At 47.5% G+C, this 27,862-nt stretch overlaps 1 protein-coding gene across 1 annotated transcript in view; it reads right to left on the reverse strand.

Annotated features, from left to right (window-relative positions):
• Positions 1-27,862, reverse strand: part of LOC128726197 (neural-cadherin-like) — a 100,903-nt gene that overhangs the window by 53,517 nt on the left and 19,524 nt on the right. The gene's annotated exons all lie outside the window — the stretch shown is intronic.

A 27,862-nucleotide genomic window follows, 5' to 3' on the forward strand; every position in this document is an offset into this window, starting at 1 on the left:
GCCAGGAACGAACAAAGACATCGCAAGCAGGGCAGATTGAAAAAAAATCGAGCGAAAGAAAATCCGCTCCAACAATCCGCCCCGGGTGGCGAAATAGTCGGAATAGGAAAACCGCGCAAACACAGACAAACTCACGCTTGCTCACGTTATCTGGTCGTAGCTTAACCAGTTGGCGGTGGAAATTCATCCATTATGTGCTTTTCCCGCCACGGAGCGAGCGAAAAAGTCAGCACGCGAGAACCGTTGGTTTTTAACGGATGGAAGCGGCATGTGCCGGCTCAAATCCGAATTCCAAACATAGATATACATCGAACCGCGCGTATAGGTCGCGTTCCGGTTGAGGTTAGTATGGTACAAGTTTTTCCCATCGTAATCGTGCTGGAGGCCGTCCGGTTCCGGGCGACCTTTCGATTTCGCCCTGCCAGCGCTTCGAGGAGTGCCGGAGCGAGCTCAATTTGAAACAATTTAAAATCCATTTTCTACTGCCATGATTTCTGACTTCGATTCGTTCGCTCCGTTCGCTTCGTTCGTTTGGCTCGACCTCCTGTGGCTGTCACGACACCGCAGCGAAGCGAGGTTTCATGGGTTCGTCCTGTGCTATTTTCCACAAATAGATGGGGGTTTTCTTGTACGGTTCTTTTGTTTTTGGTCATTTCTGTGACACTTGCAAACTGCACCGTCTTGTCATACAATTTCGTGAGACTCGTTGCAACCCAATCGAATGGCTTGAGGTCATTTTATCGAGCACCATGTGTTGCTGGTTTTACAGAACATATGGGGGTGACGCGTTGAAGCAAAGAACGAATGAATGAACAAAATCAGAGGTCTTCACGTTGTTTAGACAAGAAAACGGTTTGATAAGAAAAATTTTAAAGACTAGAAACACTTAATGAATGGGAAAATAAAACGACAATGAAAGAGCAGATATTCATGAGTAAAATGTGTTAAAAAACCGATGCTTTATAGCTGTTTTTTAAAACATTCTGTTAATAGGCAACGCGTCACGAGGAGAAATGAAATGTGTATAAAGAGAGAAAATCTGCTGGCAACAGGAAAATTGTGCAGTGGCATAAAATTGTTATCGTTCGTCCGAACCTTCAATAGGTTCCAAAAGCAGTAGTGCGTTTTCTGTTATTCAGTTCCTGCTAAATCATACATGCAATTCGAATTCGATCATATGATGCTTCTGCTTAAATTTCCTCTGACCAGCAACGTTTATATTTCATTCAAATTGAGTACTGAATACAACAATTTTCCACCCATTGAAGCAAACGAGCAAATTTTGTGGAAAGGGTTTGAACTGCAACTGTTATGTGTAGTATTTTGGTTTTGTTTGTTGTTGGTAATTCGTATTTATATATGCGCACATCAGAATTGCAAAACTACGCTTTATGCAAAATTGGGAAATAGCTGAAAGGCAGCAATGCAAACTTTGGATGATGCTTGACGTAACGAAATTGACTTGCGACCAACAGAATCATTGTGGAGATTTGGTTGCGTTTTTCCAGAGGTCGCTCATTGAAATTTCAATCCGTTTTCCAATATAAGGGTGAATCATTTTGCACACCAATTATAATAAAATATAATTATATTTGCAAATTCACTTTTCAAAATAAATGTTTTATATAGAAACGGTAAATTTTCTCATGGAACATTTCGTGTCTGATCATTTGTTATCATATTTAAAATTAAAGCATTTCATCAGAGTCATGTGAACAATTTCAATCAACCTGCAATGCAAACAATGAATATGGCGTAGAAAGTATGTTCAACATTTATTGTATCGATCTATAGCCTCACTGATACCATAGTAGGGTTAAAAAAATGATAAAATATTAGTTGCAGAAGCGAGAAAAAGACTGCTTTATCTGAGTAGCGGTACTCTCTGTCTAGTATACATCTTTTAGCGCATTGATCGATAGGTTCAACAACGTGATGTAGTCACAAAACCGTTTCACTGAGAACGAGCGACACGAAATGAAATTTATTATTTAGTCAAATATGACTTCGTTGGTGCGCTGTTTTTCCTTCACATGAACGAGTACGTTAGAGCTTCGTTGCTATCGGTCGGTTTGGCGTGAAGATTCGTTGGAAGGCAGGTGAAAATGGCAAAATCAAATTATCTTTTTTTACCGTAGTCTTGTTCGTTCCGCTTGCCTATCATTGTTTGCATCGTTTCTGGTACACCTGACGTTGGCAGTAGTGCATTCGCACAAGAGTTTAAATAAATAGTTCATCGGAGTGAAGTCAAAATAACTCAACATACGTTGAATTGAATGGTGAGTTGCATAATTGCAGTTAAATTGTTGTTAAATTATCCCCATGCTACAAGCTTTACCTGTTTGAATCGGGGAAATTTCATTATTAATTACATAACTGCACTGCAGGAATTCGCTTCGCAGTATTCCTATTTGAATAAAGATCCTCTATTTACATTCTCATCGCACACAACAACTTTAATAGCAGCTTCGTGCATCAGTAAATCGCGTTGTGTAATCAGCAATACAGCACTATGCTTCGCCCGTATTGCATTTACTGATTCAAAGTGTAAAAACCCCAGTTACTCCAGTTATGAGCAACGCTATTACATTCCATGAGCTATTATATTGCTGATTTGTTTTCCTGTCATCCGCTGCACCGCACGAGATGCATGTGGTTTTGCACAAATAGCCTGTAGGATGGAGCGAAATAGTTCGTGAGATTTGTGCCATCGCTGGAGTCAGTACGCAACCAGATACATAGCACGAAGCACCAGGCGCCTCCATGGCTCCGTAAATTAATGGCAATCTATTGACAACGGTATTTGTCGCTATTGAGTGCGAGGATGGCTGTCGGTTGTGGGAGTTCAACGGCTGTCATCTGAATAGCCAGTATCAAAGCGATCCGTGGTATAAAGAACTTGCGTGCGGGATGAAAATGGACGGTTAAAGGACGGCAATAAAAAAGAGCGACTGGGTGATAAAACCGCTCCCACCGCACGTACAAGCAACGCGTCAAATTAGATAAAAATAAAGCTCATTCCATGGGATTGATTGAAATGCGCTCGCATCGCGCAAAATACCCAGATAGTCCGAAACAAAGACGTTTTATTAAACGAAATTGGTGACAACACTCGTCTAGCTACGTAAATCCCCACCCTTTGGCGCGTTTTTCTCTTCATGCGCACGCTACTGATGGTGCTTTCTTAGCCCCGCCTTACATCCCAAGTAGGAGGAAACTCGTTTTATGTGCCACCGCTTGTCGGCACTCGATCTCTGGACGCTGCTAAAAGTCGACCCAATTACTGCAAATAGCTCGCCCGTGCTGGCGAACGGAAACGCCATGTCGGGGCAAGTTCTCCGAAAACAAACCCATCGACAACGGTGTTTAGGTTGGTGCGGCGCCTTGAACAACGATCTAATTGATTCTGGGATGGAATAATATTTTGTTTTACGACCATCCATTAAAACGACCGCGTGACTGTAGCTCTCTCCCCGTGGTGAGATTAGCAACTTTTGAAAGGGCAGCAAAACCAGCCCCGCTTTGACGCCTTTTATGGGAAACGGACGCTACGCTTGGGTGCCTACCGACCATGTGGTTCTGGACGGGAGGCCTTATGCGATGCAATATAGGGGCACCCTCCGGGGTAATAGGCGGGCTTTTACGTTGTGCCGATAAACTTATAAACATTCCTCTGATAAAATGTTAAACAGCCGGGCAGATGATGGATCGGATGCCAGAGCAGCTCTTCGATAAAGCACAAAGGAAAAGCATATCGACAATGGCCAGAAATGGGAGTGTGTAAATTAATTATCAACCATTAGGGGTCGAGCATTATCATCGCACAATGACCATAATAGGGGTGGAATTAGACGAAAGTCTATTTAGAGGCTCGAAAAAAAAATTCCCATTCAGGAACTTGCCGATTCATTTAACTGATAAAGATTGTTGCATCCTGCACATGTAGTGAGCAAATTGAACGAAGCGGAAAACGGCTTCGACTAGAAAAAAAAAAAACAACGCCGGCACGTCGTCTCCAACGACAGCTGGGATTAAGACGTTTCGTCTTTGTTCTGTGAAAGCGTAAACAACAATACCCATCCCGGTCTGGCTTCGTTTCGGGGTCCATTGAGCGTTCGTTCGGAGTGGCGTACAAAACCCGACGGCAATCTGGTGGACGGGAGAAGAATATAATATTCTTAAGCTTCCTTTCGTAGCCACCGCGTGCATTTGTCTGCCCAGGCGAGCATGTGGCCGGCGCATTGTTCGCAGTTGACGACATTTTTGTGCAATAAACAAACACTAAGTGGAATTAATTAAATAAAAAATTGCATCAATTTGTTGCAGTGGTGCACTTGCAGTGATGCTCTTGTTTCGGTGTTTGCCAGTTTGCTTGCGTTTCGGACGATGGAGGTATTTTTTGCTTGCTTTCGGAATCGAGACGGCAGCTGTGAATCCGTCCTGTGAGGGACTCTCGGGAGAGGTTCTCAATTTGTGCCATTGTAGTTCTTCCTTTATATTTGTTTATTAGTTCCAGAATCGGGTTTCCTTGCGCTCGAGCGGATTCTTTCACAGAGTCGCGAAGGAAAAGGATGTCCAATGTCCTTCGTTCTACAACCGGTTGGTAGAAAAATATGTTGCCATTCCGGGAGTGTTTCCATCACGATGGTGCAGCATGAGACGGAGCAAGGAGCAACACAAAAAAAAATGAATCGGTTTAGCCGAGTCCACCGGTAGACGGATGGTCGCGATGGAGCGCTGTTCGCTCTGCGTCGTTCCCGAGTAGTTCACGCGAGTGCATTTCTTCCATTTCATGCGGAGAATGTTCTGCTTCTGCTGCAATTGGATTCACATGCAATCATGTGCGAAAAAGCGAGCGGCGTTCAAACAGCGACGAAGGTAGCACGGAGCCTGGGTGGGATGCTCGATTGCTTCGAAGACGCTAGTTCAGCGAAGATGGTGTTCACGAGCTGGTGAACGATTGCTGTCCTACTTGAGGACACCCGGTTTGGGGACCACTCGTGTCAACGGAACAAGCGCACCGGGATTTGATGAGCTTTTTTGTCGACTTGCGACTCCGAAGCACGGTGGTTTCTTCCGTTTGCATCCTCGAGCAGTCGGTGCTGCTGGCACAGCGTAATATAGGTCGATCCCGGGTGAGAAGAACCATAACTGGCAGCTCATCATTGCTTCCGAAATGCTGCCCGCCTGCACATGTCTCGGATCCTCTAATTGATGATGGTGATTTATCTTGGACCCGTAATTTCAATTTGGGACCTGTTTTTTCCCCAACCACGGTCACGATTGCCCTCGATTTGATGCAGTGAACTGCACTCGGCGTGACAGGCGAAAATTAGTTATCGTTTCTGGTGGCATGAGATTCGATGAGTTTGATGCAAAAAAGAGCGTAAGCTTAAATCGAGTGTGCGAGAAAAACTGTTGTCTGAAGTTGTTCACGTAATGGAGTGCAGAACAGCTGTCAGTAAATTATGCTACTCTCAGGGAAAAACACAGATTTCTCAGGGACATGTATGAGATTTCTCAGAAATTTCAGTTCCAGCTTCCATATCGATATCGTTCGAAGCGTTTCCATCGGCGTTTCTCTCGAGGTCCGGTGTGGAATTTGGTTTAAAAATTTCACCTCTTATGTCATGTTGTGGTGATCGAATCGACTGGTGAGTTGATTGAGATGTGGATCGATGCAGAGCGCGCTCATTTAGCTTGTCGATGATCTTACATGACCTGCGTTAACTGTAGGGATCCGTTGACGGTCAGATTACCGTAAACGAACCGACCAAGCCCGCCCGCAAGAGGATTACTAATTAAAGTACCCGCATAATCTGGTTTCTGCTCACCACCCGGGACAGCGTGCGGAGAAAAAGCGAACAATGGTAAATAAGCGTCAGCAGGTGGGCGAGGAAAAGGACGACAAAACAGCGCATCGCTCGGGATTACGTGCTCGTGTTAACTGCCAAGGGAGCTGGGATTTATCGGCCATCAGATCGAGACTTTGGCCTGCGTCGAATGCGGGTCGATAGGGCGCCTGAAACGCCATTAACATGTAGTCCAAAGAATGTGGCTTAAGGGGCTCGGCAATTTGCAACGGACACGCCAACGCGGTACCGGGATGGTGGAGAGTCCTTTCGCAGAAAAGGTCGGCAAGGATCATTTAGGGCCGTGATTTACCCAAGCGGTTACGGTCGTTGGTTATGCATGATGAAACCGATGCCGATGTGCGGTTCAGTTTAATTTTTCCACGCAACCCCTTTTTCTCTCACTGGGCCATGCAAATAGATAACATTCCGTGCGGTGTTTACGAAGCGGGACATGTTTGACATAATAATAAAGCTCGCGTGACCAAACGGCAGGCGAGCCTCCATTAAAGCAGCTTTTACTCGAGAAAGTTCAATTCAAATCCTGACGCTTTCTAGCCTTTTCCAAGCAATTGAGAGTCCATTTTTCAATTTACTCCCCTCCAAGATAAAAGCGCAAAAACATGTTTCCGAGCGATCTCCGGCCGCGGTGGAGCGAAATTGGGGTCGCAGAAAACTTCCCGACTCCGGGGCGTGAGCACTGACGGTTGATGGAAGTTTAATGAGTTTTCGTATTTTTCACTGTGACACAGGTTTTTTTTTTGTGCACCATTGCTGGCGTGTATTCTTCACAAACAGCATCCGGTAAAAGGACACTGTGCTTTGCCCGAGAAACACGCCGTGAAGGGCCAATCTGTACGCGCGCGCGCGCTCGCTCGAGACGTGAGCCGGCCTTACCTCGGGCAAATCCGTAAAACGATAGCCCTTGTGCGCGAGCAGGCGCTTGTGATGATGGCCCGGAAATTATTGCACCTTATCATAAACGCAACTCGCGCGAAATGTCCGCTCGAACGGTGCGCCTCTCATCGAGGTGGGGGTTTATTTCTGCCACCACATCCCATGGTGCTTTCGTCCTGGACCGCTTGGAAAAACCCGGGATTGGATCCTGATGCCGAGTGGAATCGCATCCGAGTGGGAGCGGGCCATTATATTGCATTCGATTTTTCCCCACACCACGCCGCTTGGTTGGCACGGGCCAGTTAGATAGTCAACATCTGTCGATGGTGGCTCCCAGGACGACTCGATATGATCACCCCAATAAGCAGTCTAGGCTAGGGCGTGCGGAATTTATTGATGTACATCACGGGCGGATGAGGCGCGTGGGTATTGGTGGTGTGGTTGGGGAACGGGAACTGCAATAAACTATCCGGTTCCATTTTCCTAAAAGCTTTCCGTCCGACGAAGCATAAAATGAGGCACCAACGCGAGCATACCGCATGAGACTTGCACGCATGAGGGAAGAAATCGATCGATCGAGAAATGGCGCGCAAGATTGATGGAAAGGAAGCACATCGTGGAATGAGGGACAGTGCTGGTGGGAAAAAGGCAAAAGCGCATTTCATCCCCAAAAACATACGCGAGCGGTTTCGCTTGCGGTCCTTGACATCGGTGCGCCACACGCACACCACCGTGGAAGCGTGCCTTTCGGTAGCATTCGTCATTTACGAAACCACATTTCAACCCCGTTTGGCAGAATCGTCAATCACCTTGCGAGATCCTCTGGCCAAAAGGGGCAGCGCACAAGGGATGAAAGCGCCCAGGGCCGCCAGTAATCCTGGGTGCTGTAATTGAATTATGTTCACCATCGCGTTCGTTGGCCGGCATCGCACACACACACACGCGAGGGACGACCGCTCATGTCAAAATCATAAATCAAACAATCATTTCCAGCTCATTCGTTATCTCGCCCCGGTGATCGTTGAGCGACCACATTGAAAATCATTGCGCCCGAGGGCCAAATGACCGGCGTGAGCCCGTTTCGTCCTGCTGTGTGTGTATGTGTGTGTGATTCCGATACTTTGCAGGTCGCCAACTAGCCGTCCTTTGCCAACATTCCCGCGCCATTCGTCGGTGAGCGATGAATTATGCGGTGACTGGCCGCCGGCAATCCATCGTCTGGGTCAAAGAGGATGACGGTAATGTAGCTCGGTGCTAGGAAAACACTCGATTGACGTTCATTTGAGAGTGAGTTTGGTCAAGCCACTAGCGCCGGTGATGGATCGCTAGAGTCGGGGTGCTGTTTGATTTGTGGGAGCTTTTCGATACCTCTAAGTGGCAGGCGAGAGAAGATGCACCTCGTTGCAATTTGCGTCAATGAAGCTACAACCATTAGTGGGCTGTTTGAATATCTGTTATTATATCCGCTTTTGATCTGTGCCAGAAATTTTGTTTTCAATGAAACATGGCGAGAGTTAATGAAGGTGGTCGTTTAAGGTGTAAAGTATAGATAAAAATCAACAGACATTTCGACACGTTACCGGTAAAAAATCAAGCACATACGAAGCAGAATCTTCCGCTCGATAACGTTCGTAAACTATTTGCACAAATCACGTTAAAACTCGTCGCTGGTCAACCTGAACGATATCTTATTTCATTGCAGTAATTCCTGACCCATTACAGACTACGCCATCCTTCCGCTCGAACAAACAGCCAACAACGTCAAACGACATTCTCTTTCGGTTTCTGCTCGACTTCAGCTCGACCGCTTTTTCCAAGCGGAATGAAATGCGATTCCAGAGCATCCAACTGCACACGCTTTCTCGGACACAGCCCGACCCCAGACCCGGACGGGTGGATCAACACTTTCGCCAACCAGTGCCATGTTTGCCAGTGGCCAGTTGCGGGTGGGTCCTTATCTGTTTGCTGATGGATTTATAAACCAATAATGCCGGGCTCGGCTACGGGCAAGCGTAATGATGATTGATTATATCGGGGCCGAGCGACGGGAAGTTTGTCGTCTCGTCTGGTGACGTGCTGTGGCCAGCGAAGGGTTATGTTCGGTTTGACATTTGCCAAATCCGGTCAAAATGCGCCCGCCGGCGAGGATGATGGACCAGAAGCTCGCGCCTCGGTCAAGCGCATCATCAATCAATTAACGGGCGCACGTAGAACTTGAGCCAAATTTTTGCACTTCCTGCATACAGCCTTCGGGGTTGATTTCGAGAAGAAGCTTGCATCGTACGGCAGGAAAATGAGCGCCCTCGCGTGTTCGGTGACAACTTTCGGACGGATGGGAACGAAATTTATGAGCACTTCCGATGCGCTCGGATGCCGGTGGCGGATTTTTATGAAATTTAATTTCCTTTATTGCCTGACAGCCCAGTTAGTGAAATATTGTTCAAACGAGCTTCCGATGAAATTCGCACCCGAAGCCACGAGCAAGCGCCCACGACCGAACGACGGTGGTGAAAAGCGTACATTATTCGAACAGATACTGGCATTTTTTTTCTCTCCCTCGTTGGCGTCGTTTTTCGAGCTAATCTGGACTGTGTAACGGTGCGGCACAACTTTTGCCCACAGTTGACAGCGCTTCAAAACAAATTACACTTGCACGCGAGGGCTTTCCGTCTGGTCGAGGTAACGCTCATGCAAGCGACGTCAGACCAGCTCAGTGCTTCACGTTTTGCTGGAAGTTTTCACAGTTGAGCTGCCGGGAGTGGAACAAATGATACAAGTAGCTAGGAGCAAAAGGACATACAAAAAACCTCGAACCAGAAATAACACGTACCACGTATACTCCATGCCCGGCTGGATCTGGGAACGTAGGGGCATGATCTGACAAGCGAAGCAAAAGCAAAAACAGGATACACGACCGAAACGGGATGCGGGAAAGAAACCCCTTAAATCCGCATTTTAATCGCGAACACGCTGTGAAGTGTCCACCGCTCATCGAGTGACAGTGATGGATTGTTGAAGGACGAAACAGAAAAAAAAGAAGTGCTGCCCTAGAGGACGAAATTACGTGACAAAGCCTTTCTAAACTGCGGTGCTGTGGGAAAATGGCGGTTTCAATTAAAAAAGTCCTTCGTATGTGAGCTTAACGGGAGGTTGGATTTTTTTTAGCGAATTTGCACCAATTATAGGGTAATTTGTATCAATTTTGTGCTGTGAGCAAATTGGTGCTTGGCCAAAGTGAATTTCCAGAAAAAAAATTATCCCACGCTTAAAAGGTTGAAATAATAAACATCGCAAAAATAATGCGTTTTGGGCTGCATAAGCTTCACACCAGCCCTTTGGTGGGTTGCCTTTTCGTGCAGCTAATTAGTGAGATGGGAAATTCTACCAGCTAATTGTACACTATTCAGTACGGCGTGTCTCAATTAGGGTGTGCCTGATCCGCGTACAGTAAACCCATGAGCTCGAAAGCTCGTTCTGCACATCGTTCCCTGCAATGATGCAACATTTCGAAAGGCAGACGCATCCCAACCGCATGATTACAAGCTTTACAGAAGTGAACCGTTTGCAGCGACGAGGCTCATGAAGTCATCGCCAACGAATGTCGTACCAGTCGCAACGCTACCGGGAGGATGCGTGCCTTCTGTAATTTGGTGGAATTTGTGCAACCACCAAACGCGGTCGCGATCGGAAAGCCCTCACCGGAAGAGGTCCTTAGCGCGATACAAGCCCGAGTATTTACGTCGCAGGCGAATTCTGCGACCACAAAAGTGTTTGCCACGAGCGTTGGCACCCGTGCGTCCGTTTCGGAAACCGTCAAGCGTGATTGTATTTCCGCTCCACGAGAGATCCACGAGAGCTCCACGAGAGAGCATCCACGTTTCAACCAGACGAGCTACGTTTGTCCATTTTGTTCACGCACGTACTGGCGGTTTTTCGCGCTGCCTTCTCGTAATCCTTTGTGAAGAATGAAGTGCGTGTGTTTTTTCCCCGAACTACAAATCCTTCACGCATCTGTCCAACGTGGAAACGCTCTCGAATGGTAGAGTTTGCCTGGTGCTATCCTAAAAGCAACGCTCAATGGGTGTATCCTTGCGGCATCAAATAGGCAGCAATTATCGGCACATTGTACCAGCTGCACAAACGTAATCATCACGTCGTTCCGGTACCAGCTCGCACATCATCGCCACATCGTCGTAATCCTTGGCAAAAGACGAGATGCGTGAAAAAGGCGCACTTTCACTCGAATTAGGCCCGTCGACATCAAAGCACGAGAGAAAGGTGAAGCAATCCTCCGGGCTCGAGGATGCTGCATGCTTTACATCGCAAACGAATTTGCGGTCCGTTCTGAATGGGAATGCTCATAATCTGGCCATCGGTGCCGTCCCGTGGCCCGTCCATCCTTTGCATAATATTTTACGAACTGACCCTTTCGCAATGGCCACCAGGGGTGGGAGTGGGCACGGGTGGAGTTGGAATAAGAAAAACGCATTACGAACGCCACCCGTTGGGTAAGCCATATGCTTCTTTTCGGATCACTTTCACGGCACGGCTGTAATCCGAGTGATAATCCTGGCAGCATCCTGGATTCGCGTGTGTACCAGCGTGCGTGTGTATGTATGAGCTTTCTCCGAGTGAAATCAACGGCGGTGCTTTTCTTTCGGGTGCCCAACCTCACCGACACGGCCTGTAACGCCGGGGGACAACATCGACCCCGGGTTCGACCGTGGGCTGCATAAATTTGCATAAAATCGATTCGGCCTCTAATTCAGTGCCTTTTCTCAGGTTGTCCTTTCGGTTGAGGCACGTGAGGATTTCTCTCCACAGTCGGCGCAGGGGCATGGCAATATGTTGCTCGATTAGGAATGGCTCGGGTTCTTCCCCAAACCCATGCCCAAACCCGTTTGCCAACCCCTCTTCGGACAGGACTTGGATGGAGGATAATGAAACAGCGCAACATCGTTGGCGTAAGTGATGGGCGGTCGTCCCCGGAGCTGGTCGGAATGTTTGTCCAAAATCCCAGATTCGTTAGCCAAACGTGGACACCAGGACACGGGCGAACGACACGGGGTGGAAAAAAGCGTTCATATCCCATTTTGTCCATCGGTCGCCGGGTATGGGTAGCGGCACTGAATCAGCCAAAGGATTACAAAACGACCACGGAGGTACGCGCGCACGATCGGTAGATATTTGCTGAACGACCTTCGTTCCTTCACCGTGGGGATATCCTTTTCGCGCTCACCGTATGTGCCGTCCATCCAGTGGCCATCGGAATAGAAATTGATACTTTGCCTGTTCCGAAAAATGGAACCACGTCCTCCCAAAGGGGTTTGGAATACCGTACCGCAAGCAGGAAAATGATGAAAGAAAAAAAAAACACACAGCTCGCACAACCTAACCCCCGTAATGTATCCGGTCTGGCGTCCGGTAAATGGAAACCCATCGTTTCTACATATTTTACATCGGGCCCGGCTATTTTCGCTGTAAAAATCATTATAATCTATAAAGCGCATATGGTCGAGAGGAAATCTGCGCTTCGGATCGTGCGAGCTCGCTGGTACTGTGGTGGCGTGGTAAGATCGTTCTTTACGCTTTTTGATTGCCGCCTCGATGTGAGTGTCGTCGATTCCAACATGGATATGGTGCTCTGTGAACTAACACCCGTTGTTGGGGAGCGTAAGAGGCCCGTGAAAAACGAGGTTCAATTGCTCGTCCTCCACAAGATGGTGATAATGGCGACCTGTGAAATAACGGAACCGATGCGACGCCGTCTCGGCGAGCTGCTGTTAAACGCGATGTAAAGTGGAATCTGATCTTTAGCGCGCATGTAGGTGAATAACGAGCAGATTTAGTGTTGGTTATGCGAGCGGTCGTCACGGGGTGGGATTTGAATTTTAAACGAATTTTTACTACTTCCCGAAATCGAATCGTTTTGATTGGAAAACGAACCGATAGGATGGAAGGGCCGGGCAGCATAGTTGGAATTTTATCCTTTGCATCATTCTAGGTACGGTTGTAAAGGAGTTGATGGTTAGGTTAGCTGCAACTGTACGTAATGTTAGTTCCGCGGAAGTATACACGTCACCGATTCAATAAAACTGATGAAGTATCATAAATTGTTCACGTTAACGCACAATGAGTGCATATTGCCAGAAATACATAAATACAAGCTCGAGCTGCAACTGCACGTGGAAAGAATTAACTGTTGGCTGGGGAATGAAACAATCCAACTGACTTCGCTTGCAATGGAAACGGTGCACGCAGCGATAACAAAAGCGTTCCATCGAATGCTGCTTTCAATGCAGCAAAAGTTATTAACGCGCCAGTCTCGTTTCCAACGAAGCCCAACTTTACCGCTCACATATTTGCTGCAATACACAGCGAGCGCAGTTTTCGACTCACAATAACTTCCTGCTGCATATTCACCTTGTGCTTCTCAACAACGAGACTTTTCCCACAAAACAAGGCTCGCACGATGCTGGCGAGAAACGAGTAAAAGTACGTTACACGTGCGCAAACAATTCCTGCTGTGGGCTTCTGTTCCGTTGATGGCGGAATTTTGATGGGGTTCACCGATCGGATCGTGCTACTAAGGCAACCGCCAGTCAAGCACTTTTACGCGTTGGTTACAAAGTAACCAACTGTTCGCTTTCGGCAATCCGGCGAAAAGCCGATGGAGTTTCTAGTGGCAGCTCGTTAGTCTTAATCTCTTGCCGCTCACGCATCGTCGAAAGATGCCACCGGGTTGAAGAAGCCGGCGTTGCGCCTCGCCAGGGTAATAGACATAATCTGCACCATAGTCACACGTGTATGCGGGTTGGAATAAAAAGCCTGCCTGTAATGAAGCAACACGCAAGCCGTGCCCGCGGAACCAAGCAGTGTTTCACAAAATTCAATCAGTGGGTGGGTGTTTTTGTTTGCCGAGCCCTCGTTTCCGTTAAGATCCTGGGGCAAGGATCGACGGCAGTGCGGCAAAACATTCGTACGCGCTCTCGTGCCTGATGAGCTAATGTTTGCCGTTCACTGGCTGGATCGCTATTATATAGCGCTCTGCGAACAGCCTCCGGCAGTTGTTGGTGACTTTTGGTTCACCTTGAATCAACGTTCCTTGTTCCTTTGTGCGTTCGTCTCGCGCCTTTATCAGCCGTTAAAGTGGTGGAGTGGTGTTTCGAAAATCAGCGGCAGATGTTTCGATATCTTTATCAATATCGAAACTCTGGCATCGGTTCTGGTTAATCCCTTCGCTGTCGCTGCGAGTGGCAGTGGTTGCCGTCGAAGCTTCGCTGATGCTGCTTGTCCATGCGGTGGTACGGATAATTTTCATCGAGGAGAAACTTTCCAAACAGTTTAGTGAACGGAGCGATGCTCGAAACGCCCTCCGTTGCGTAATATTCATGTGATTTTTTCCCTAATCTCCAGCGCACGCTCGACAGGACCTTTCGAGTGCTGCCAAACCCTTGTCAAACGGAATGGTTCGCACCCGAAAAAGTGGTAAAAACAAAGAAATAAAAATTCGGTTATGAATTTGTGACGGCCGAAAAATAATGATTTTCGGGCATTTGGTTTAGATGCCACGCAAAAAGGCGCTCTAAAAATAGCTTCGGCTCGATAAGATAGCACCGCATTGGGCAGGAGTGTGTTTGCTTTCCACCACACGTAGCAATGTCTATAGATGGGTAGGTTTGTTATTGTTTTTCTTATGTTTGATTTGACACTTTTTACTCGATACACCTGGTTCAAGCTTGGGGAGACTTGAATGGATCGGATTTGCTGATTTCCAGCTCCACGTGGCCTTCTCCCGATGGTTAGATATTTATAAATTGTGACTTCAGGTCAACCATTCGCTATGTCTGTTGGGAAAAGAGCGCAAATACGCCAACACAACCGATCTCTCCTGCGTAGGTTCGTTTGCGAGTCGAACCCCGTTCCGGTGTGATGAAGCGTTGGTTGGTTATTTTGCTATAAATTTTCACCTCATCTAAATGTTAATGAGCTGACAGCCGCTGCTGCTGCCGCTGAATCACCATTCGTTGTCTCTGCGTGCGTGCTCGAGGCAGTGTCAACGGTAGGTTTTCACTAGAACAGGCCACCAACACCTGGCGCATTGGAGGAATGTGGCGCTCGCGGGGCCGTAGATACTGAGGGAAATAAAAATAACATCAATAAATTATGGCAAAGCGGAACCGTTGTATTGATTCGAGGCGTTGTTTCCGGTCCGTGGGTTCACTTTTCCAATCCGTGTTCCTACCACACATTCCACCCACAACCGGGTTGGTGGAATTCTAAATGCGAACATTTCGACTTCACATTCCAACCAGCCGGAGACGGAATCCAACCTAAATGAGAGCGGAACGGCGCGGATCGGGTCGACATTTGGGCCACCGTGCCTGATTGTGCCAAACAAATTGACCACAAAACAGAAAATGTATCCCCAAAATGTGGGTCGCGGTTGCGGAGCTGATACAACGGATTGGTTTTTGCTCAATCGTTCCATGTGGCGAAAGTTTGGTGCAAAGCAAATTGGGTGTCTGCGTTTTCGAAACGGCCTCGCCCGTTGCGGGGAGTTTCAATCTAAACACCGACAAAACCTCGTCGGCTGTGAACAAAATGAAAAAAGGACTTCACAGTGCCTCCGCCATCGCTGAGGTTTCCTGCAGGCTAGCGGATGCAACTGAAACACATTCATCGGGCCGTCGCATCCGGCACGGCCGGCTGGACTTTGCGCTCCGGATGCGGTACGCTCATTGAGGAGCAAATTTAATTAATGCATCATAATTTAGCACGCTTTTGTTCGCGTTTTGGTTAGCCCGCGTCCCGCGGTGTCAAAGTCCTTTCGCATGGCTGTCCAGTTAAATTTACACCAGCGTGAGATTATTTTTCCTTCTTTCTACCGTGCACTGCGAAGCGACCTATCACCACACCCGAGCCACGAGATGCCACGTTGCTCGGCGAAAATGTGCTGTTGTTAAATATATACCCAGCACATGACGCCGAAAACCGGGCCACCGCAATATGTAGCTTTGCGGTCGGTCCTTGTTTATGCCCGACGAACCCCGAAACCTTCTCGAGGCCACCGGATAAACACGCCGCGGTGCGGGGTTCCGCATTTAACGGACCGCGGAACCGAATGTTTGCGCTGCGGAGTGGACGAACCAGTGACCTTTCGGTGCCGGAGCAACGGTACGCCAGCCGGCTCATATGCGCGGGAAAATCAGCTTCCGGTGGTGAGCCGTCCGGTCGTCATCCATCTCGACCGGCCGGTCAAGTGCAGCTTCCAAAGCGGACAAGCAGCGTGGCTTAGGATACGGTTATTGTTATTTGGATTATGACCCCGGAACACGCAAACATCCTTGACGGACAAATTTCGCATCCCGTGAGCGATCTCGAACGTGCCCGGGTCCACTTTGAAGGGCCGTTCTAGGAGGCGGATGCTTTGTTGCCGGGAAAGACAATAAGCTCAACATGGCCCCGCTCAGAGCGAACAAAAAGGAAAAAATAACTGATGGCATTTTATTTTTTCGAAGCAACTTTCACAGGCTGCTCGCGGCGTAGGCTTATCTTCTTTCCAATAAGCCGATTAATTTCTGTCATTTATATTAAACGGAAGCAAAACAAAGCAAGGATGCCAGTGACCGAGACAGGATCGGGATCTTTCCCTTTAGGGGCGCAATTTCACGGGCCTCAGCATTAGTGCAGGTGGTGGCATCATACCGTTGACCGATAAGTCTGCCCTGATTATCTGATACCGTGGAAGTGGCGCACACCGGAGCACATATAAAGCTCCCGTTGCTCACAGTTTCCCGGAAGCGCTTGTTCGGGAAGGGACCGGAAAACGCCATCACGGGACATGATGTCACCGGGGGCTGTCGTTTTTCTGCCAATTTATCACCGCTACTGTTCGGTGACGCCCAGAAGCCGATCGAAAGTGCACGTGATCTGTGTTAGCCAAATGATGGACGAGACCTATCCGGCTGAACGTGTTTTCTTCCCGTCGCCAGGGGAAAGTTTGCTTGGCCGGATTTGTATAATTTTTCCCCACCGTTGCCGGCCTGAATCCAAAGAGGTCATAAATCTTGGGCTAATCTCTTCGAAAAACACTTTCCACTTGGTGAATGTGGTTCCGGTGCGTGCTTTGCATAAATCATCGCAACGGTCCATCGGATGGCTGCGAGGTGTCACCTGGCAGAGACAATCCGGTCACCTTTCTGCTGGGATGTGGAGGTGTTTGCTGCAAAGCTGATACTGAAAACTTTGGCAGAATTTTACTTTGTGTTAAAGTGTGCCACGGTATTTCAAATGACTTGAAGGTGTCAGAAAAGAAGATCCATTATGTGTCAATTTTCATGGCATTTCCACGTAGTCATATAAAGTGATGTTATTTTCAAATCTTAACTTCACCTGAACCTCTACCGGAAACTGTTCAAAAACATGTTGACTAGCTTCGTAAGAAGTAATTTTTTCCATCAGTAAATAATGTTTCATGATCAAATGATTGCAAATAACCGGAAAATGCAAATGTGTAAACAAAGTAACCGTTAGCTTGAATTCTTTTATTAAAGAGTGTCCCATCCACAGATGCCTACAAACACCTTCATAAACTTTGCTTTTAATGAGCTTTCATTTCGAGTTTCAGAGGCCATTTACATTACTTTCTTGTAGCTTTGCACAGAAGATGTCTTGCAATTGAATTCGGTTCCTTTGTACACTTCATTGAGTTTTCAGCCTCCGTTTGCAAGTCGTTGGTTGAACATTCTTGCGAAGAAATTTTCCATTTTTCACACCTCAACAAAATCAGATCGCAATTTTTGCACCAGGGTGGAAGGAAATTGTCTGATACCATGATACGAGCACAGCCATTCTACCAAAAATGAAGGGGGGTTTCGCTAAGCAACCATAATCAACGACGCTTATTGTTCCAGCTCAGAATTTTGAAGTTTTTTCGTCCCTTTGTGTGCTTCCTGCATGAGAGAGCATTTTGCACATCATTTTATAAATAAGCAAGGAGAGTTTATATACCGGTTGAATGAATCCATCGAGTTGTTAAACATTTTGCAGCTGTTCAATGAAATGTATCAATATTTTCAAAGTTTGAACAGTTCGAACAGGTGTGTTATGGTTGGAGTGCAATTAATTCAACCGTGTTTACCAAAAAAAATAAAAAATTTTCTGATGAAGTTGACGATAAAGATGTATCATCATGAGTTCCGCTCATCAAGCATAGTAGAGAAGCATAATGTACGAAGTTTAGTTCTGAAAGCTGTATTTTAGAGGCAATTTTTGTTATTATGGAGGCGCCTGGTACTTCATGGATATACATATCTTGTTGGATGTCAGTTAACAGCATTTTTTGTTTTAAGTTATTTTAATAAAACATTCTGTTTCAACAATTAAAAATGATAAGTTACAATGTTTGCATTACAATTTCAGAGCTCCTTCGCATTTGAGTGCACAATAACTGCAAAAACTATCGTCGTTACAACGGCTGATACTTGGGAGATTGGTTGCGAAAAACAGGAAACGCTTTCGCTTCCTGTTTGGAGACACCACACTGGCTATGTAAGGCAAGGCGGACGTTTTGCAACCTTTTGCTTCTTCCAAAATACGATAAAATCACGCTTCTCCCGCAATTTTATTGCTACAGATTCGTTCGTTTCCTTTTTCACTAAATATGCTTCGCACGTCTCCTGATTCCATTCGCTCGACATCGAGCTCGGAGAATTAACGCGCAAAAGGCATCGCCATGTGGGAAAGAGCCCTTCCAGGTCGTTTTCAACAACCAGGATCCCATTTCAGAATAGCCTTTTATTTTCCTATCTCGCTCTCTCTCTTTCTCTCCCGCCCTCTTTCTCTCTTTCTTTTGTACACTTATACGCTTGCAGAGCGATTTTTGAGCTTCACCATAGTGCGACCTTCAAGCAGAGCGTAGAGAAGGAGCATCAAACACACGCTCACATGCTCACTAGATCGCGAAAATTAGGACCGAAGCAGGCTATGCCAGCTGGCAGAGGAAAATTGTGCTTGTGGGGAAGAATTTCGATACGGAAAAATGAATTTCCGCTTCGTCGCACAGTCAAGCAGCAAACCTCGCCACGGGCTAGACCGCGTCAGCGTGGATCGGAAAGCATTCCCACAGGACGATTAAGTCATGAAGCTGATTCCAGCTGGTTTGGCATCCGGACCGTTACCAGCAGGGGTCGAGGGGTACAGGGTGCGCGGAACACAACAGGATGATGCCTCGGGCGGCGGCAAGGGAAATTTATAGCCCATTTTATACAGTGGCTGCAACTTAATAACCGCAATAAAAAGAATTCCTAGGTGCAGTAGGATATATTCTCCTCAAAAGTTTCTGCGAATGGGCGGTAAGGTGGCTCGTTTGTATCGTGGTTGGACAGACTCCTGGGAGAGTACAATTTTTATCCTACAAATGAATGGCGCAATGTCAGAGAGCAACCATCAATCTCGTAACGATGCGAGTCCAAGAAGAAAATCTGATATAGGTTGGAAATAGTCACTGGCATGCTTGGAATGTATTCGTTTCAGTAAAATGATCTTTATAATGCTCTCTTTCCGCTTCTCGATAAATTTAATTATCGACCATCATATAACTGTTTCCAGAGAACGAGATATCGTTTCATCGAATGTGATCAAGGAGATTCGTGGTGAGTATGTGTTCTTAAGTCATATCATTGCCGGTGTAGCAGTCATGCAAATGCTAAGCCGTTTAATAGAAAAATGTACTAAATTCCGAGGAAACGAAGGGAAAGCAATATATTTCCAGCAAACCACACAGTTCTCAGCATAGAGAAAACTGATAATTCAATCTGACAACCGCTCAGGTAATTGAAATCGTTCAAAACGAGAAAAGCAATCACAGATAGCATACAACATTACAGCTACTCTTTTGAAAATCTTGCTCCTCGAAAGAAGGTCATTCATCACATTCAACATGTATATGACATTGTTATCTCTACGAAAAGTCATTTTTTAAAACCAAAGCAAAATGATCACACATAAATTTATCTGCCCAGCAATGATGAAGTCTGTAGCTCCCACTTAGTAGAGCATACATGTCAGTATGTTTAGGGATATTGCTAATAGCATACCGTTGCTTGGTAGATCTTTTGAGTTTCCTCGCACGTGTTAATCCACTAAATACTCCTCTTTTGCACACACATTTTTGCTTCTGTTCTAATTGCAAACGCTTTGTAACGTGTAGCTTGACGCTTTTGCTCTAACACTGCGAAAAGCAAAGGGTATGGTGTGCGATGAAACATGAGCGAACATAAATACTTTTCAACCCAATTCGGCATGCTTAGAGTACATCAAACAATGCTTTGCAATTCGCTGCCGGCGTTTCGGAAGGTAAAATGTGCGCTACGATGAAGCCCAACGCAACCACAAAAAAGGGGCCACCTTCCATTCTAACACCAGCACGCACGCTATTGTGTACCGATATATGAGCCCGGCAAGGGTCGTTCTAGGATGACGGTTTTGTGTTTTAAAAGCCACCAAAGCGCTCGTTAGGGCTTCCGCCAACGCAGTGCTTTACGTTCGCTGTCACACTTCACACTCGGCATCGGGAGCGGGTTGGCACAAAATCGATTTAGCGAAGCGATGCGAATAGGAACAAAAATAAACACTGTCATTGAAAATACTTCCCGGGGACGCAAAACCGTAAATCAACATTCAGCCGCTGGATGGTGCGAATCTTTTTTTTTCCATCTGCGGTTGAAGTGAAACAAATAATAAAAAAAACACCCATGGAGCGAATCCGATGAAACGCAGGCCAGCACACAGGCGAGGAAAAATATCGATCAATTTAACAGCGATCTAATCCTGCTCGGCGGGAGCTGACAGAAAAAGGGATCCGTTTAGTGGTCCGCTTTTTTGCCGGGAAGCACACTGGGAGTCGTTTAAGTTGGTTGAATTCATATAAAATACAACACAAAGCAATACTTTGCATTGTTCGTAGAGCGCACCGTGGGATTTGCCAGTTGCCACGAGCTTCACGCACATGCGAGCGATCCACACCAAAGAATGTCGTTCCGCTCTATTCACGGCACAGTTTGAAAGCATTCGCGCGTAGTCTAAATTCCCGCGCCAAATGTTAGGAACTAAACCGCCGCACCTATAAAGGTACTGGAAGCTCGTTGGCACCTGGTTCAATGCTTCCGGTATGGCACACGAATACCGAAGCAAATTGATTCAAAACAATTCAAACATTTAATGGTGCCAACAATCCAGCCGTTGAACGAACTGTTGCCAGCGTGGATGATGTAGAGACTGACGAACGATATTTTGGGCCGCTCTATCGAATGAAACCACTTCCAGAGCACTTCTAGGAATTCACAGTGCGTGCCTTGTCGATGATTCCAAACGACATAGTTCTTTCGGTAAAGAAACATATTTTAACGGGCACCTATTGTGAAAAGCAACGCCTGTCGCATTTTGCAGAGAGCGTAGAAAACAAGCCGTCTCCAGGAAACGGAATCGTTCCGAGAAAGAAGGTATGCGTCTCGCTAGTTGCTCGGTAGGGATTCGACAATCTTTTCTTGCTACCGGAAATAGGCTCGATTTGTAGTATCAGAATCCACAGCGAGAGTGCTTTTGAATGCACGCGAAAGCAACAGAAGCCATCCGGAGGAAAGGGCAATTTATGTCAATAGAATTTCAGGCACAAACATACTTTCACAATGGGATCAGATGGGAGCATGAGCTGGGTTTTGTGGAAATCAATGCGAGAATCGAAAGAGAAAATCACTCAACCCAAGCATGACAGTAATGGGACCGAGTCAACGGAAGCGAAATGTATCCTTTCGGAAATTGGAAACCATTTGAATCGATTGAACCGCGTATATATAGCCAAATGTCACGTGCCACTCATGATTGTCAAAAAACCACTGTTGCTTAGAAGAAACAACAGTTAAAGGATCACAATCAGTGAGAGACATTGGTTTGCAAATTAGTACTATTTTTCACATAACAACTGGACCGAGAAAAGCCTTTGAAAAATAGCCTACTATCAAAGGCATAGCATACATTGCTAAATATTCACCATTTACACTTGGATTGCGGGATTGCCACCTTAGCTTAATGAATTTCAATTCCCCAGCTTCTCGCTCCGTTATCGAAGGCGGGTCCATCATCAATCCTTAATTACTTCGCTTCATCTCCGGCATGTAAACAATTCCCAAAAGCATCGATAGGGAGACCAGCTACGCAACGGTTGTCCTTTACGAAGCCGGGTCCTTCCAATGCACCGGGAAGTGCTTTCGATAAGACATGTCTCCTTTATAATTTACATCCTTCTGAAGCGCACCAGCTTACGATGGCGTACGTACGCTTCCGAGCCGCAAATGCGGACACCGAAGGATTGGGCTGGATTTACGCCAGGCTACACTTTCGGTAACTGGAAACCAAAGCATGGGATCGAGTCGACCGTAACCACTCGATCGTTGCTTCGAGCTCGCAAACGGAAGCAGGCTTGATGGTGTCATCCAACCGGTGGTGGTGGCTGGAACAAAAGGAAACCTGAAAAAAAAAAAACAAACATCCCATTCGGATGGATATGATCGTATAAATTGTGTTCTGATAAATGGAATTGTCTCGTTTCGGAAATAAAACGCACGGAACCGGATCCGCACTCGCATCCTGCATCCCGAGGCTTTCCGGCAACTGCGCGGGTGCGTGCACGTGCCCTGCCAATAGGAGCACCAGGAACACAAATCACCCATTTTGCCGAGCGGCATAAAAACACGTCACCACCATGGCCATCCGAAGACACCCGCCGTGGTTCGGTGCGTTCCTTTTGATTGAATGCGGACGGCAGGACGACAGGGCGAAAGGCCTCCTGGTTGGGCTTTTGTGTCGGTTCTTTAGAAACCCTTTCCCGTCGGCTCGAGCCGTCTGGCCCTTTCCCCAGGCGGCTGGATCAGACTCGAAAGACAATCAACTTGGGACGTCGTCGAGAGATGACGTTTGCTAGCGATGGGCGATGGGTGCTCTGTGAATGTATGTATGCGGGTGTTCCGAGCACTGGAAACAAGCAAAGAATGCAAAGGATTGGTTTCTGATGCGGCCAGGCAGTCGAAGGCAGAAAGCCTGAACCACCCGCTGAGGCCGGAGGGCCGCTCGTGGGCCTTTGAAAATGGATTTGTTAATGTAAGTGCCTCCATCTGGGTGTCCCTGTGGCGACGGGCAGCTTCGAGTGTCAAGGTAATTGGAGGCAGAGAAGAGCCCTTCGCTTCGGACCCACCGGCACCGGATCCCTTGGCTGGTCTACCAACAATAAAACATTTCCTTTTTCTTCCATCTCGAGACATTTCGTTTGCGCACTTTGGTGTGTTTTCGCCCATCCACTGGCCCGGTTATCCCTTCTGTTTCTTCGCTTCGCCCTTTTGCGTCGTTTTGTTAGGATTCTAATTTTCACAAAAAGCAACAAAACGGTTCATCTCATGCTCATCTTCTATTGTTGCGTTTTGTCTGTGTGTGTGTGTGTGTTTCTCCCCATCCGATCTTCGTGAAATTATTTTTCTCCATCGGTCTCCGGCGTGAGGGACTCCAAGCTTTGGATTCGATCCCGAAAGGCGGGCAGCAAAAGGGCGAGTTGATTTTGACACAAGATAGCTTAGCTTCCTTTCAGCGCCGTCCTGGAGTGTTTTTTTTTCTTTCTCACTTCCTGGCGGCCGGAAGGTGGACCGACGAAAAGGAGTGTTCTTTTTTTTTTGCACAGTGTAATGGGACTTTTGTCCAGCGAATCAGCAGGGCTACGACCGCTGAACAACGAGGACACGTGCTAATGGACACCGCACATTTGTATCGAACGAATGCTCGTCTTAATGCAGTGAAATTAGTACCATCGCATTGTCCGAATGCTTGCTAGTGTGTTTTGCTAAGCTGTTAATGGCGCGAGATGGTTTGGAAGACCTCGGCAGGAGGGTCAACGGTACCCGATCGAGACCTGAAATTGAAGCTTTCTCGACTGACCGGAAGAACACGAGGCGTAAACGCGTATAAGCCGTAACACCTGTTTTTTCTTTTCGTTTCAAGAGATAGGATAATCACCGGTGGAATTCATTATGAGCGAAATACCTTTCAGTCGACCCGCACAAGGTACGCCCTTCAATCGGCCTCCGATACCACTCAAGGAGAATGAGCAGGATCGACAAAAAACGCCCCGGTATGTGAGCACTAGACGTTCCTGATGCCGATATGCGGAGCTTAGATTTCAACGAAAAGAGGCAAACATCGTACGTACTTTCCCAGAAGAGTTATGCCGAGGTTTACAGGGCAAGGATAATACTCCCGTGACGTGCAAATGACTTCCGATCGACCGGCAAAAGGGGCGTTGGCTCTTGAATGTAAGCAATACAAACCCGCAGAATCAGTAGCTAGATGGAAGCGTCAGGGCAAAGATCAAGAGGTCTCGGTCGCAATAATTACAGCTCTACCTGCTGGCCGGTTGTAATGGAGCCACCAATTTGCCAGCGAAACACGAACCATGCCTCCATGAACTGCCAAGAACTGTGTACGATACAACTGGGGCATACACGGGCCATACGGGTTTACTAACTTTTACTCAGATCTCGAGGATGGCTCGAGGTATTCGAAAAAGCAGGGCGTGTACGGTCGTGACGCCCGAAGAATGTTTCGCAGGCATGTAGCATAGATGAGAAAATCGTATTTCATAGCTTCATGCTCGACGAAGCACCATCCGAATCGGCTCATTCATGGTTCACTGCGGTTAACAACGGCTCCTTGGTGGCTTGGGACGGCTCATCGATGCCAATGTTTGGCGTTGAAATATGCGACCCCAGTTCGTCCCGTGTCTTCCAACCAAATCGATCAATATGCAAATGATATTCAGAACGCGCTGATTGGCAACGCGTACCGAATAATTCGCCCTCGCCCCCAGGCCGGAAGCTGTCTGACGCTACCAGGCTCATTATCACCACCGCACATGAGCATCGCAGGGCGTAATGGAAAAGAAACAACACCCGGAGCGCCACGAATGAAAGCAATTTCAACCCGATCCGAGGTGTCGGGCGTTGGTAACCGCAACCACCGCACCATCATCGGCCGAAGCCGCCGGGGAAGGACCGAAAACTTTCGCCATTCGAAAACCGGCTGCATAATTAATGCCGAAGCTCCATTTCGGCGATTACGATCGTTTTGGCAGGCGATAATTTGAATTTTACACCTGCCATATTTGAATTACACACCGGTTAACGCCCCCTTAACGAACGTCCTGTGACCCCCCGTTAGGGGGTTTTGGTCTGGGTTCAATGGCAGGAGGGGTTTAGAATTTCAATGACAGCTGTCAGATGAACGCAGCGTGATAACGTGTGCTGCGATGTTTACGCAATCGAAGCGAAGGCTTTTGGCTTCGTGCAAGCGACACTGCGTTGGGTGTCCGGGGTTTTCCTCCTCCACAAAAGGGATCGAAGGGCGCCCGGGTGGTTCGAGTGTACTGATAATGGCACCCATTGACACGGCTTGCAAGCAGCCCGACCATGTGATGGGATAAAATATTCACCACTGAATAATAACGATAATAAGAGATTAGGCAAATTTGCTGATGTGACTGCCAGCACAGCCCAAGATGGGCTACACAATGGGTTCAGCCGCAATGAAGGGTTTTGTCTGTTAACCCTTTGCTATGGTTGCCATCGCAACGCACCACGTCACGTTACCGGAGTTGTCAGGACATATGCGGCTCACCTTCGTGCACTAATGCGGAAGTTCTGCTTCGAAATGTGATTCAGTGTGCTTACGGGTTTGATTGGGTTTGCAACAAATTGTTTACCAGCGTCCCAGGACAAACTAGCACCGGGAACGCTCGCTGTACAACCGCAGATGCTTAAGTAAGACGTCTTCCGATTGCTGGTGTCGGTTGGTAACGAGTGGCAACCGACCGTGACCTTCTGACGGCAAGCGGTTGGATGCCTTTCGGGCCAGTCGGGAAGATGGTAGGCGTTTTTCCGTCATGATCCCAAGAAGGTCTTGACCGTCGCAACGAAACAATGCCCACCGATCTGCTGTCACCTACGGACGATGGAAAGCATCGCCTGGGGTTCCCAACGAGGCAAGATGGCATCCTGGCAGCCCATTCCTAGACACTGTGGGCAACGACATTATCATAAACATAATAACCAATCTTCCACAAACGATCCCAACGTTTGCCACCCACAACCACACGGACGTACTCGCATGCGAACACGTATCCAGCGGATGGGTGCTGCATGGTGGGAATAAATTACCGATTTACCCGAAAACCATTCGACGGTCATTTCGAGCTTTCCAGGGCAAAATTTTGCTCCCTCCGGGTACGACCGACGGACGACAGGGTGGTGGGTGAGACCAGCGCGGTTATCATTTCCCACGGCACGTACGGACGGACACAGCCGGAACTGTGCGCCCCTTTTCCGGCATCCGTCGGTTTCCAAACGCAGACGCTCGGTTCCCAACCGAAATGAAAAGCCCCACGGTTTTCATGAGTGAAATTTTAATTAGTCCTGGCCCCGGCGTTTCATTTCATTTCGATTTCGACCCACCGTAAATTCTAACAAAGAGAAGCGCGACGAAAACGCAGACGGCAGGACGAGAGACCGGAGCTGCCCGGTTTCGTGACGTGGGAACTTTAAATACGCTCGAGCGCGAATGTGTGCCACACGTGAGCTCAACAAAAAAAAACACACAGAAATGAAAGGGAAGAAAAAAGCCCAGCACCCGATTTTCCCGAGGCTCGTTCATTAATGGAAAAGAAATTTAGGTTGATTTTCCCGACGGATCGTGCTGGTGCGTCTCCGGAGGCGGATACTCCATTCAGAAAGGCCACCCGCGGTAAATTTCTTTGGGACTTTTGATTTGTGCAATGGGGCAAAAAACCGTTGCGATAAATTATGAAATAAGGATAATAGCCCCACGATGGCCGCTCGTTGGCCTTTTTTGTTTTGGCAAAATAGGGCACGCCCGCGCGAGAGTTCATGTCATTTGTTATTTTTATGATCGTTATTTAACATACTGAGGATTAATATTGTTGCTTTCGCGTGAATGCCCATTCCAAGGGACCGAGAGGACAACCTGCTCGTTTGTCGCCACGTTCGCTGTCGTGTCAGCTTATCGGAGCCATCTGTTTTCTTGAGGGGCCGCTGGCTTGTTTTTTTGACCTCAGCTTGTTGTGAATCAAACATTTTTCCGCCATCAATCGCACGTCCAACAGTGACCCGGAATGGAACTCCAGAACGAAAAGCGAATGTGTGGCACGATGCGAACAAATTGGACGAAAAATAAGACGTTTGACAGCCGGCCAGGGGCTTCCCGCATTAGTACCTTGTTGCGATGACAAACGGGCGTCGGTTGGACGAAAAGTTATCACAAAATTACCTCCGACTGTGTTCGGCCAATTCGCATGATCGATTGCTGCGATCAATAAGGCCATACCTTTGTGCTTCGGTTCGTGCAGCATCCGATGCCGCAACGTCGTTCGGGCGCGCTTTAGATGGCAAACTTTTCAATGGACCCAATCCCGGTGCCCGGTACCTGAAGGGCTTGAAGCTCCGGCCAGCAGGAGTTACCCGAAAAACTGGCGTCCTTGATTCGGTACATCCTTGCTCCCGAAACTTGTGCCATTGTATGCTGCTGCAGCGTCAAAGGTCCCTCCGTAGCGACCGTAGCGTCCCATTCATCATGCGAGAAAAGTTGTGCTTTTTATTTCGCGCTCATTTTTCTCTGGTCCATGTTTTTCCACCCAGCGGAAAAGCAAGCAAACGATAAAAAAAAACGCAAACGAAAAACCTCTTTCACCCATGCGACTCTCGAGATGGCGGCTCCGTTCGCTCGAACGCAACCGAAATAGATCGGTGGCGATGAAGTTTTTCGGAAGCCTGCAATTGCTCCCCGCCTTCCGGGTTTTTGTTATTTCTCGCTCGGGGGGGGGTGGAACCACCGAAACGAAGGGTGAATGAATGAAAAAGAAGAGAAAAAAGAACACATCCGAGCCTCCCCAACAAAATCGAGAACGGAGATGAAATTTCGTCATTTCCGGTTGATGGCTTTTTATTTAGTTTTTCCCAGCACTCGCATCCACCCCGTTGGTTAGGGCGTTTTCCGTGATT

This window comes from Anopheles nili, chromosome 3, assembly GCF_943737925.1.
Source record: "Anopheles nili chromosome 3, idAnoNiliSN_F5_01, whole genome shotgun sequence".
Lineage (NCBI taxonomy): Eukaryota > Metazoa > Arthropoda > Insecta > Diptera > Culicidae > Anopheles > Anopheles nili.